This window comes from Homarus americanus, unplaced genomic scaffold, assembly GCF_018991925.1.
Source record: "Homarus americanus isolate GMGI-L3 unplaced genomic scaffold, GMGI_Hamer_2.0 scaffold58074, whole genome shotgun sequence".
Classification (NCBI taxonomy): Eukaryota; Metazoa; Arthropoda; class Malacostraca; order Decapoda; family Nephropidae; genus Homarus; species Homarus americanus.
The window spans coordinates 1,323,824-1,334,787 of NW_024729094.1; the positions used below are offsets into that span (position 1 = coordinate 1,323,824).

At 40.0% G+C, this 10,964-nt stretch overlaps 1 protein-coding gene across 1 annotated transcript in view; it reads right to left on the reverse strand.

The window, feature by feature from the left end:
• LOC121866318 (uncharacterized threonine-rich GPI-anchored glycoprotein PJ4664.02-like) overlaps positions 1 to 10,964 on the reverse strand; it is a 38,105-nt gene that overhangs the window by 1,599 nt on the left and 25,542 nt on the right. The gene's annotated exons all lie outside the window — the stretch shown is intronic.

The following is a 10,964-nucleotide window of genomic DNA, read 5'->3' on the forward strand; positions in this document are numbered from 1 at the left end:
TCATCACTACTTATATCACCATCCATCATCACCATATAACACAATTCATCATCACTACATATAACACCTAACATCACTACATATAAACACCATCCATCACCACCACATATAACACCATCCATCATCACTACATATAACACCACCATCCATCATCACATATAACACCATCCATCATCACTACATATAACAACATCCATCATCACTACTTATATCACCATCCATCATCACTACATATACCACCATTCATCATCATCAATAATTAAGCATATATACTCCATCATCACCACATATAACACCATCCATCACCACTACATATAACACCATCCATCATCACTAATTATAACACCATCCACATATAACACCATACTCATCACCACATATAACACCACCATCCATCATCACTACATATAACACCATCCATCATCACTACATACAACACCATCCATCATCACTACATATAACACCATCCATCATCACTACATATAACACCATCCATCATCACTACATATAACACCATCCATCATCACTACATATAACACCATCCACTCACTACCACATAACACCATCCATCATCACTAATTATAACACCATCCATATACATACCATCATCACTACATGTAACACCATCCATCATCACTACATATAACACCATCCATCATCACTCTACATATAACACCATTCATCATCACTATACTTAATACCATTCATCATCACTACATATAACACCATCCATCATCACTACATATAACACCATTCATCATCACTACATATAACACCATTCATCATTACTATTCTTAACACCATCCATCATCACTATTCTTAACACCATCCATCATCACTACATATACCACCATCCATCATCACTACATGTAACATCATCCATCATCACTACATATAACACCATCCATCATCACTACATATAACACCATCCATCATCACTACATATAACACTACCCATCATCATTACATATAACACCATCCATCATCACTACATATAACACTCTATCATCACTACATATACAACCATCCATCATCACTACATATAACACCATCCATCATCACGACATAACACCATCCATCATCACGACATATAACACATCCATCATCACTACATATACATCCATCACATCATATGTATAACACCATCCATCATCTGCTATATACCGCCTCCATCATCTGCTACATACATCCATCATCACTACATATAACACCATCCAATCATCACTACATATAACACCATCCATCATCACTACATATAACGCCATCAATCATCACTACATATAACACCATCCATCATCACTACATATAACACCATCCATCATCACTACATATAACACCATCAATCATCACTACATATAACATCATCCATCATCACTACATATAACACCATCCATCATCACTACATATAACACCATCCATCATCACTACATATAACACCGTCCATCATCACTACATATAACATCATCCATCGTCACTACATATAACACCATCCATCATCAGTACATATAACACCATCCATCATCACTACATATAACACCATCCATCATCACTACATACAACACCATCCATCATCACTATACTTAACACCATTCATCATCACTACATATAACACCATCCATCATCACTACATCTAACTCCATTCATCATCACTATATAACACCATACCATCATCACTACATATAACACCATCCATCATCACTATATATATATATATTATATATATATATATATATATATACACATATATATATATATATATATATATATATATATATATATATCACCATCCATCATCACTACATATAACACCATCCATCATCACTACATATAACTCCATTCATCACTATACTTAACACCATTCATCATCACTACATATAACACCATCCATCATCACTACATATAACTCCATTCATCACTATACTTAACACCATTCATCATCACTACATATAACACCATCCATCATCACTATACTGTCACCATCTGTCATCACTATAGTAATAAACTGAACTTGATTTCTTACCTAATATAAAAATTCCAACCTCGTTAATTACTGTATATTTTTGAATGGTCAAATTTTGAATTGGCCTCAGTGAGGGTGCTGTAAGTCTGGGTCAGTATTAATGTTATGACTTCTCATAAAGTACAAAAGATACCACAGTCTGAGGTATCTTTTGTACTTTATGGGGCCCTGGACCACAGGCCACCATTATGATATTATATAATACAAATAGGACTTGAATCTTGTTATTGTTAAGACCCAACTCCTCTCTTTTAGCTTTGCAGCCGTGCACCTCTCTCGTAGCGTTGTGGCCGCACACCTCTCTCGTAGCAGAGCAGCTGCGCACCTCTCTCGTAGCGTTGCGACCGCGCACCTCTCTCGTAGTGGAGCGGCCGCGCACCTCTCTCGTAGTGGAGCGGCCGTGCACCTCTCTCGTAGTGGAGCGGCCGCGTAACTCTCGTAGCGTTGCGACCGCGCACCTCTCTCGTAGTGGAGCGGCCGCGCACCTCTCTCGTAGTGGAGCGGCCGCGTAACTCTCGTAGCGTTGCGACCGCGCACCTCTCTCGTAGCGTTGCGACCGCGCACCTCTCTCGTAGTGGAGCGGCCGCGTAACTCTCGTAGCGTTGCGACCGCGCACCTCTCTTGTAGTGGAGCGGCCGCGTAACTCTCGTAGCGTTGCGACCGCGCACCTCTCTCGTAGTGGAGCGGCCGCCTACCTCTCTCGTAGAGGAGCGGCCGCGCACCTCTCTCGTAGTGGAGCGGCCGCCTACCTCTCTCGTAGTGGAGCGGCCGCGCACCTCTCTCGTTGAGGAGCGGCCGCGCACCTCTCTCGTTGAGGAGCGGCCGCGCACCTCTCTCGTAGTGGAGTGGCCGCACACCTCCCTTGTTGAACCTCTCTCGTAGTGGAGCGGCCGCGCACCTCTCTCGTAGTGGAGCGGCCGTGCACCTCTCGTTGAGGAGCGGCCGCACACCTCTCGTTGAGGAGCGGCCGCACACCTCTCTCGTAGTGGAGCGGCCGAGCACCTCTCTCCACCTCTCTCGCAGTGGAGCGGCTGTGCACCTCTCTTATAGTGGAGATACAATGCACCTCTCTCGTAGTGGAGCGGCTGCGCACCTCTCTTATAGTGGAGATACAATGCACCTCTCTCGTAGTGGAGCGGCTGTGCACCTCTCTTATAGTGGAGATACAATGCACCTCTCTCGTTGAGGAGCGGCCGCGCACCTCTCTCGTAGTGGAGTGGCCGCACACCTCCCTTGTTGAACCTCTCTCGTAGTGGAGCGGCCGCGCACCTCTCTCGTAGTGGAGCGGCCGTGCATCTCTCGTTGAGGAGCGGCCGCACACCTCTCGTTGAGGAGCGGCCGCACACCTCTCTCGTAGTGGAGCGGCCGAGCACCTCTCTCCACCTCTCTCGCAGTGGAGCGGCTGCGCACCTCTCTTATAGTGGAGATACAATGCACCTCTCTCGTAGTGGAGCGGCTGCGCTCCTCTCGTAGTGGAGCGGTTGCACACCTCTCATAGTGGAGCGGCTGCACACCTCTCTCGTAGCGTTGTGGCTGCGCAACTCTCTTGTAGCGTTGCAGCCGTGCACATTGCATGGCTCTGCGAGGTCAACTTTTTCTTAGTTTTCACATTACGTCACATAGTCCCATAATGCAACGCGTCTATATCTACAAGATGGTGGATTCCACAAAGGATTATGGGAGTTGTGACATCATTACAAGCTAGGAGTTGTGTATCACCACAGTACTACCAGGGTGAGTGTGCGTTGGTTATGATTAGTCTTTTTTTGTGATTATCCCATAAGAGCACAATTACTAAAATTAAAATAATAAATATTAAATAAAATATAATAATAATAATTAATAATAATAATAACAATAATAATAAAAAAATAAAAAAAAATAAAAAAAAATATTAAATGAAAATATAACAATAATAATAATAATAATAATAATACAGTATAATATTGATTATGAAAATGTTAATATAAATAATAATATTAATAAAAAAAATGGTCTATAAATACTTACAAATAAAAACAAACAAACAAACAGGTAAATAGTGAGAAACGATATATTTATATTGTGTTGTCAAAGAGAAATAATTGAAACCCTGTAATAGACGAGTTGTTGGTCAGAATTTTTTCGTAGGATGGCAGGTCAATGGGTTAAGAAAACGCTTAAATTCGCTATGGTAATGATATTTTCAAATGATTTGAGCCAAAAGTGTAAAAAAAATAAGGGTTAAATAAGGGTTAAAGTCGCTAAAAATTCTCGTGACTTCGAAAAGCTCTGTGATTGGTTGTGACGTCACAGGTTGGATCGAGCCGCCTAGCGGGAGCGTGGAGGCAGCCAGCTGTGGTGTATGTGTTGTTACCAGCAGAAATACAGGACATGTGGCCATATACAATGTTGATATACACAGGCATACCTTATTTTTACATTTGAATAAAATAATGCTCAAGTATCATCGTGTGTATTTACTTGCTGGGTGCCAAAATGATGCAAAAGACCGATAACTCCAACATGGAAGTTTACATCAATGTTCTCTATTTCATGTCTGGAAAATGTAAGTTTTCGTCACTGATGTCTATATTTAATGTTGTGGAAGGACTAAGGACGACCATGGCCAGGGGTAGGGTCTGAGATGATTAGATGACAGATGTAATTTAACGTGCTTCATAGCTGGATGGCGGAGTTCTTGATAATACTGTGCAATCATAAAGACATCTACTTTTGGTAAATTTCTTTCATCTGCCTTGGTGAACCCTGGAAGTAACTGTCCTACCTCGGCTGATCGGCTCTGTAAATAAATATTATTAGATAATTGTGTTTTACTGTGCAACACAGTAATGCTCTCTCTCTCTCTCTCTCTCTCTCTCTCTCTCTCTCTCTCTCTCTCTCTGTATGTATATATATATATATATATATATATATATATATATATATATATATATATATATATATATATATATATATATATATATATATATATATATAACACGAGAATCTCGGAAACTACTTTACCGATCTTTACCAAACTTGGCATGGATAGCAAGTGTCATGTGGGGATCTCAAAAAAACTCCAACCAACCCGACCCGACCCGACCCGACCCGACCCGACCCGACCCGACCCGCTTCGCCTGAGAGAATGAGAGAGATACTAATGGTCAGCCGGGACACACACACACACTTAGAGAAGTCGTAGTCCCTCCTATGATTTACAGCTATTTTGATCCTTAGGTTCTCTTTCATTATGGCTTACTTTTCTCTGCGTCTAACCCCCATCCGTTACACCACACAGAGGTTGAAAAGTCGTATCCCATCCCACGTATTATAGCTAATTTCATCCTTAGGTTCTCTCATTACAGCTTACTTTTCTTTGATCTCTAACTTTTCTAGGCTGTCCATTCTAACAAGGGAGGTAGGCAGGTAGGTAGGTAGTCCATTCTAACGAGGTATGCCAAGCGTACGATATTTCACAGCGCTAAAATCAATGTCGTTACGTCCTACCTTAGTAAATTTATTCCTTGCCACGGCCATCTATATAAATAACTGAAAGAGCGTCTCTTTATAAATAAAAAAAAAGATCGTCGGTGGTACATGTCAACTTTTTGCCGAGGGACTGTTCGCGCACTGTTTTTTCCCAGCTTTGCCCGGGGAAGGAAGGAAGGCTGTCAATTCATGAAAGAAGACAGAGATCCACTAAGAAAGCATCAATCAAGATCAAGTGAATCAAGGCAACAACATGCTGCACGTTTACAAACTAACAGAGAGCGAACAACGGCAAGTCGGTCACAGGAAACAGTTCAGGAAAGGGATTCCCGTCTTAATGCTGACGAGAGCAAACAGCAGAAAGGCGTTCTCAAGAACATGATCAAGCGCATGAAATTCGTTGGAATGCTGATAGACAGAGAGCTGCGGGATCCAGAATTCTGAGAAAGAATACACAGTGGCATCCACTTGCAAGAGCAGCATTTAACTATGACAATGAGACAATATGAAAAGTATCCCTCTGTTGTCATTGGCAACATGGATAAGAAATGTGAACACTGCAGTGCAAAAAAGTACAATGGAGAATCTGCTGGACTGTGCTGCTCTCGTAGGAAAGTATGACTGCCATATTTGGAAAACCACCCTAACCATTGAAGACTCATGCTGGGAACAACACCAGAGTCAAAACACTTCTTGGAAAATATGCGGAAGTACAATTCATGCTTCCAGATGACATCCTTTGGAATTACCACAGTGAGCACGGATACATGCCCACATTCAAAGTCCAGGGTCAAGTCTGTCACAAAGCAGGATCCCTCTTACCACTGGAAGATGAGCAGCCAAAGCTCCTCCAAATCTACTTCATGGGAGATCATGAAAATCAGACTACTATCAGCTGTGGCAACATTCAAGGTGTCAAACATGACATTGTCCTATCTATCCAAGAAATGCTGCATTAGCGTAACACGTGTGTACCGTCATTTATAAATGGCCTGGAAATCATGCCTTCTGACGAGTACAAAGTCAGGATCAAAGCAGACACGACCCCTACGGGAGAACATGAAAGAACATTCAATGCTCCTGTAGTTGATGAAGTAGCCATCCTGATTGTCAGTCAAGAGTTTGAGAAACGAGACATCATACTCAAAATGAGAGACGAGTCGCTCACAAGAATATCAGACACACATCGATCCTATGATGCACTGCAGTATCCTCTCATCTTCTAGAAAGGTGAAGACGGATATCACTTCAACATTCCTCACACAGATCCAGCGACTGAAGCGGCAAAAGTAGGTAAGAAAGTCTCATCCAATGACCTTTATTCATACAGATTCATGATCAGAGATGACAGTTTTAACCAGATACTAAGATCAATGAACCTCTTCCACCAGTTTGTAGTGGACATGTATGCCAAAATTGAAACAAAAAGACTCGCCTTCATTCGACTCAACCTAAAGAAGCCCAGGGTTGATGACTACATTCATCTGAGAGATGCGGTAGCAAGGGATGGACATGTGGGCAATGTTAGACAGCTGGTGATTCTCCCCTCTTCCTTCACTGGAGGTCCGCGATACATGCATGAAAAGACTCAGGATGCCATGACCTACGTCAGAAACTTTGTCTCATAAGCCTACTCCTTGTGTTAACTGTTATATACATACTGTATGTTAACTGAGTTACTTTGTTTTAGTACCTGGCTAACCAACATAAGCGTGTGTAGAATTTTTTTAAATTTTTTAAACAATTTGGCCATCTTGCACTACCTTTTCATTTCACTTAACCAGAAGACCTTATCAAGGAAATGCCTTCGTTAGGTATTGGTGAATAGATGTAGCAATTTGTATAAGGTGTGTCGTGTTTACAGGTAACTTAGGTCCCTTAAAAATGTTTTGTCTGCTCTCATCAGTGTATTCATTTAAATTATTTTACTTCTCCTAAATGACACAAACAAGTGTTATCAATATTCACCCAGTTATGTCCGTTTCCTTTATAAATATTTAGAACTTACCAGCACCATATTTGCTTTAATATATCTAATGATGGAGTTTTTTTTCGTGTTCCGCTCTGTGTTTGAACTGACAATGTCTAAAGCATGTACAGTACAGTACAGTACCGTACATACACAGTACTGTACATACACTGTACAGTACAGTACAGTACAGTTCAATACAGTACAAACACAATATTTTCAAGGTGTTACTCGCGGGGGTGTTATGAATGTTTAGAACCCGAGACGAAGATTTTGAGCATTAGGGCAGAGGATGGTAAAAGTCTAGACACCTACTGTAAAAAAAATGAATGGTAAATATGAATTTAAACGTAGCTGTTCTGCAGTCATGGCTGAGCAAAACAAAATGGATTATGCAACTAATTTACTGATTGTCATGGAGAGAGAACAGTTTTAGTATACCAGTTCGGGGCCAGGAGGTCCATGTTAATATTATATAACCGGTCAACAGTCACACACAGATCCATGTTAATATTATACAACCGGTCAACAGTCACACACAGATCCATGTTAATATTATACAACCGGTCAACAGTCACACACAGATCCATGTTAATATTATACAACCGGTCAACAGTCACACACAGATCCATGTTAATATTATACAACCGGTCAACAGTCACACACAGATCCATGTTAATATTATACAACCAGTCAACAGTCACACACAGGTCCATGTTAATATTATACAACCGGTCAACAGTCACACACAGGTCCATGTTAATACTATACAACCGGTCAACAGTCACACACAGATCCATGTTAATATTATACAACCGGTCAACAGTCACACACAGGTCCATGTTAATATTATACAACCAGTCAACAGTCACACACAGATCCATGTTAATATTATACAACCAGTCAACAGTCACACACTTATCCATGTTAATATTATACAACCAGTCAACAGTCACACACAGATCATGTTAATATTATACAACCAGTCAACAGTCACACACAGATCCATGTTAATATTATACAACCAGTCAACAGTCACACAGATCCATGTTAATATTATACAACCGGTCAACAGTCTTACAGATTCATGTTAATATTATACAACCAGTCAACAGTCACACACAGATCCATGTTAATATTATACAACCGGTCAACAGTCACACACAGATCCATGTTAATATTATACAACCAGTCAACAGTCACACACAGATCCATGTTAATATTATACAACCAGTCAACAGTCACACACAGATCCATGCTGCACACGTTGGCCATTTGCTCGATCTCCTTTTAACTGATTATCCCAATTTCTTTATTCCCGGATCTTCCAGACTAACTCTCTCTTCACAAGATCTGTCCAACGATATACAAGTATACAGCTGCCGTTGTTACCCTGCAAACTTTAGTATGGTGATATGTTGTGTTATGTCATCATTCCTCTTAATCAAGAATTTGCCACTTGTCAAATAAGAGGCGAGACTTGATCGTGAAAGCATAAAAACAAACCCCTGCCACTAGTGGTCACAACAACAAGCTGGGTAAACACTAATTACTCTAATATTATATCCGCCAGGTTCTTAATAAGCCTCAGATTTAACTCATATTGAGAATACACTGCATAATTTCGTATTATAATAAAATTAGGAACGTATTTACAAAGACAAGTAAAGAACAATTTAAATACAAACAACCACAGCCTAAAGTAACCTAAACCCAGCCGTACCATACACTTGAACAGTACAAAAGAATAAACCACATATACATATATCCGGAGTCCAGACCAACTGTACCAGGACTATACTCTATCACCAGCCAAGCTCATCTGTCCCTTCCCACTCGTCGGCTGAGCTGGTGGACCTGTTACCCACACACTGCTGATACCATGTCGCCAATTAATTATAAAATTATTTTCCCTAACATACATATTTTACCTAACTAATACACGATATAGGCTGATTTGCTTAATTCATACCTATTATTTATCATTATAAATAACATATTAAACAATTATTACATACTGGAACAAAGTAATATAAAATATGGCCCTACCTACTGAACAAACAGGGTAATTACCTCTAAATTCAGTTTATATTCGGTGCCACATAACAGTTCTCTCAGATGATTTATATTAAACTTTAATAAGACGTCCCTGTGGCTGTATAGAAATATCTCCATTACCGACCAGAGAGTTCAAGACCCCAGGCAGCTGGATTATTGATACACGAACCTTAAGAAAACTTATTTATCCTGTTAAATCACAAATCTTTCGACGGAACATTTCCTTGGCCAACCTATAGTGTCGATTCCTTTAAGACGACGCTATACTTAGCAAATTTCACTTTACTGGACCCTCGGGGAGGGGCTATGGTCATATGGGCCATTTAGTAGATCTGTGACCATTAAACACTCTTGGCTTCAGACATAGATTTATCTTGGGTGATTCATGTTTATTGTGTGTATTGTGCCTAGGTGGGGCTGTTGTCTCTTATTTGAAAGGTGAAGTTCTCTTACAGGTTTCCAGATGTCTGTGTAATAATATATTTTCGTTGTTGGTAAGACAATGATTGACAATCTTTTGCGAAGGATTGATCGTTTGACTATTTTTTATATCAATAATAAGGGCATGGTATTATTATTATTATTATTATTATTATTATTATTATTATTATTATTATTATTATTATTATTATTATTATTATTATTTTATTATATTATTATTATTATTATTTATTATTATTATTATTATTATTATTATTATTATTGTTATTGTTATTGTTATTATTATTATTATTATTAAAGGTAATGTTATAGTTATCTTTTCCTTGGCACGTAATTCGTAATTGTTGATGAAGAAAATGTTGGGAAGGATGAAATCATTACATTCCACCTTGTGCTAAGGTTCTCCTGCCCAGTACAACAACTACACAGTAACAAGGTCATCCATTACCTAGACAACCAGATTTAACCTGCCGTCCTACTGTGTGTGGGGGGGGAGGAGGAGGGTATATGTGGGATGTGTGTGGGGTTATGTATGTGGGATGTGTGTGGGGGGTGTACATGTGTATGTAGGGGTACGAGTGTATGGAGTTTTAATCACCCTCTTTCGTTGTGAGGTCGTCTTGCTTAACCAGACTTTAAAATGAGTCAGAAGGACACTGCATTACAGTGCTTGACGGGGAAGTGTGGCGGTAAAATGAATTTTATTATCGGGTCAGTTATTTTTGCCACCTCCCGTCAAGCATTATGTTCTGCTATCGTTGACTCGATTTAAAGTGGTTAAGACGACCTCCGTCAACGAAAGAAGTGTGATTTCAGGGCGTGAGCCTCCTCCATTGACAATTATTGGTGAACAAATTCCATATTTAAGCGGTTGTGTAACAATAAGACATCACTGTTTGGTCTCTGTTGGGACGAGTCTTTTATTATTGCTGTAGAATGACTTGTCATCTCTTAGAGCTGGAAGGTATTTACTTATTAATATACCTAGAAAGCGTCTGATAC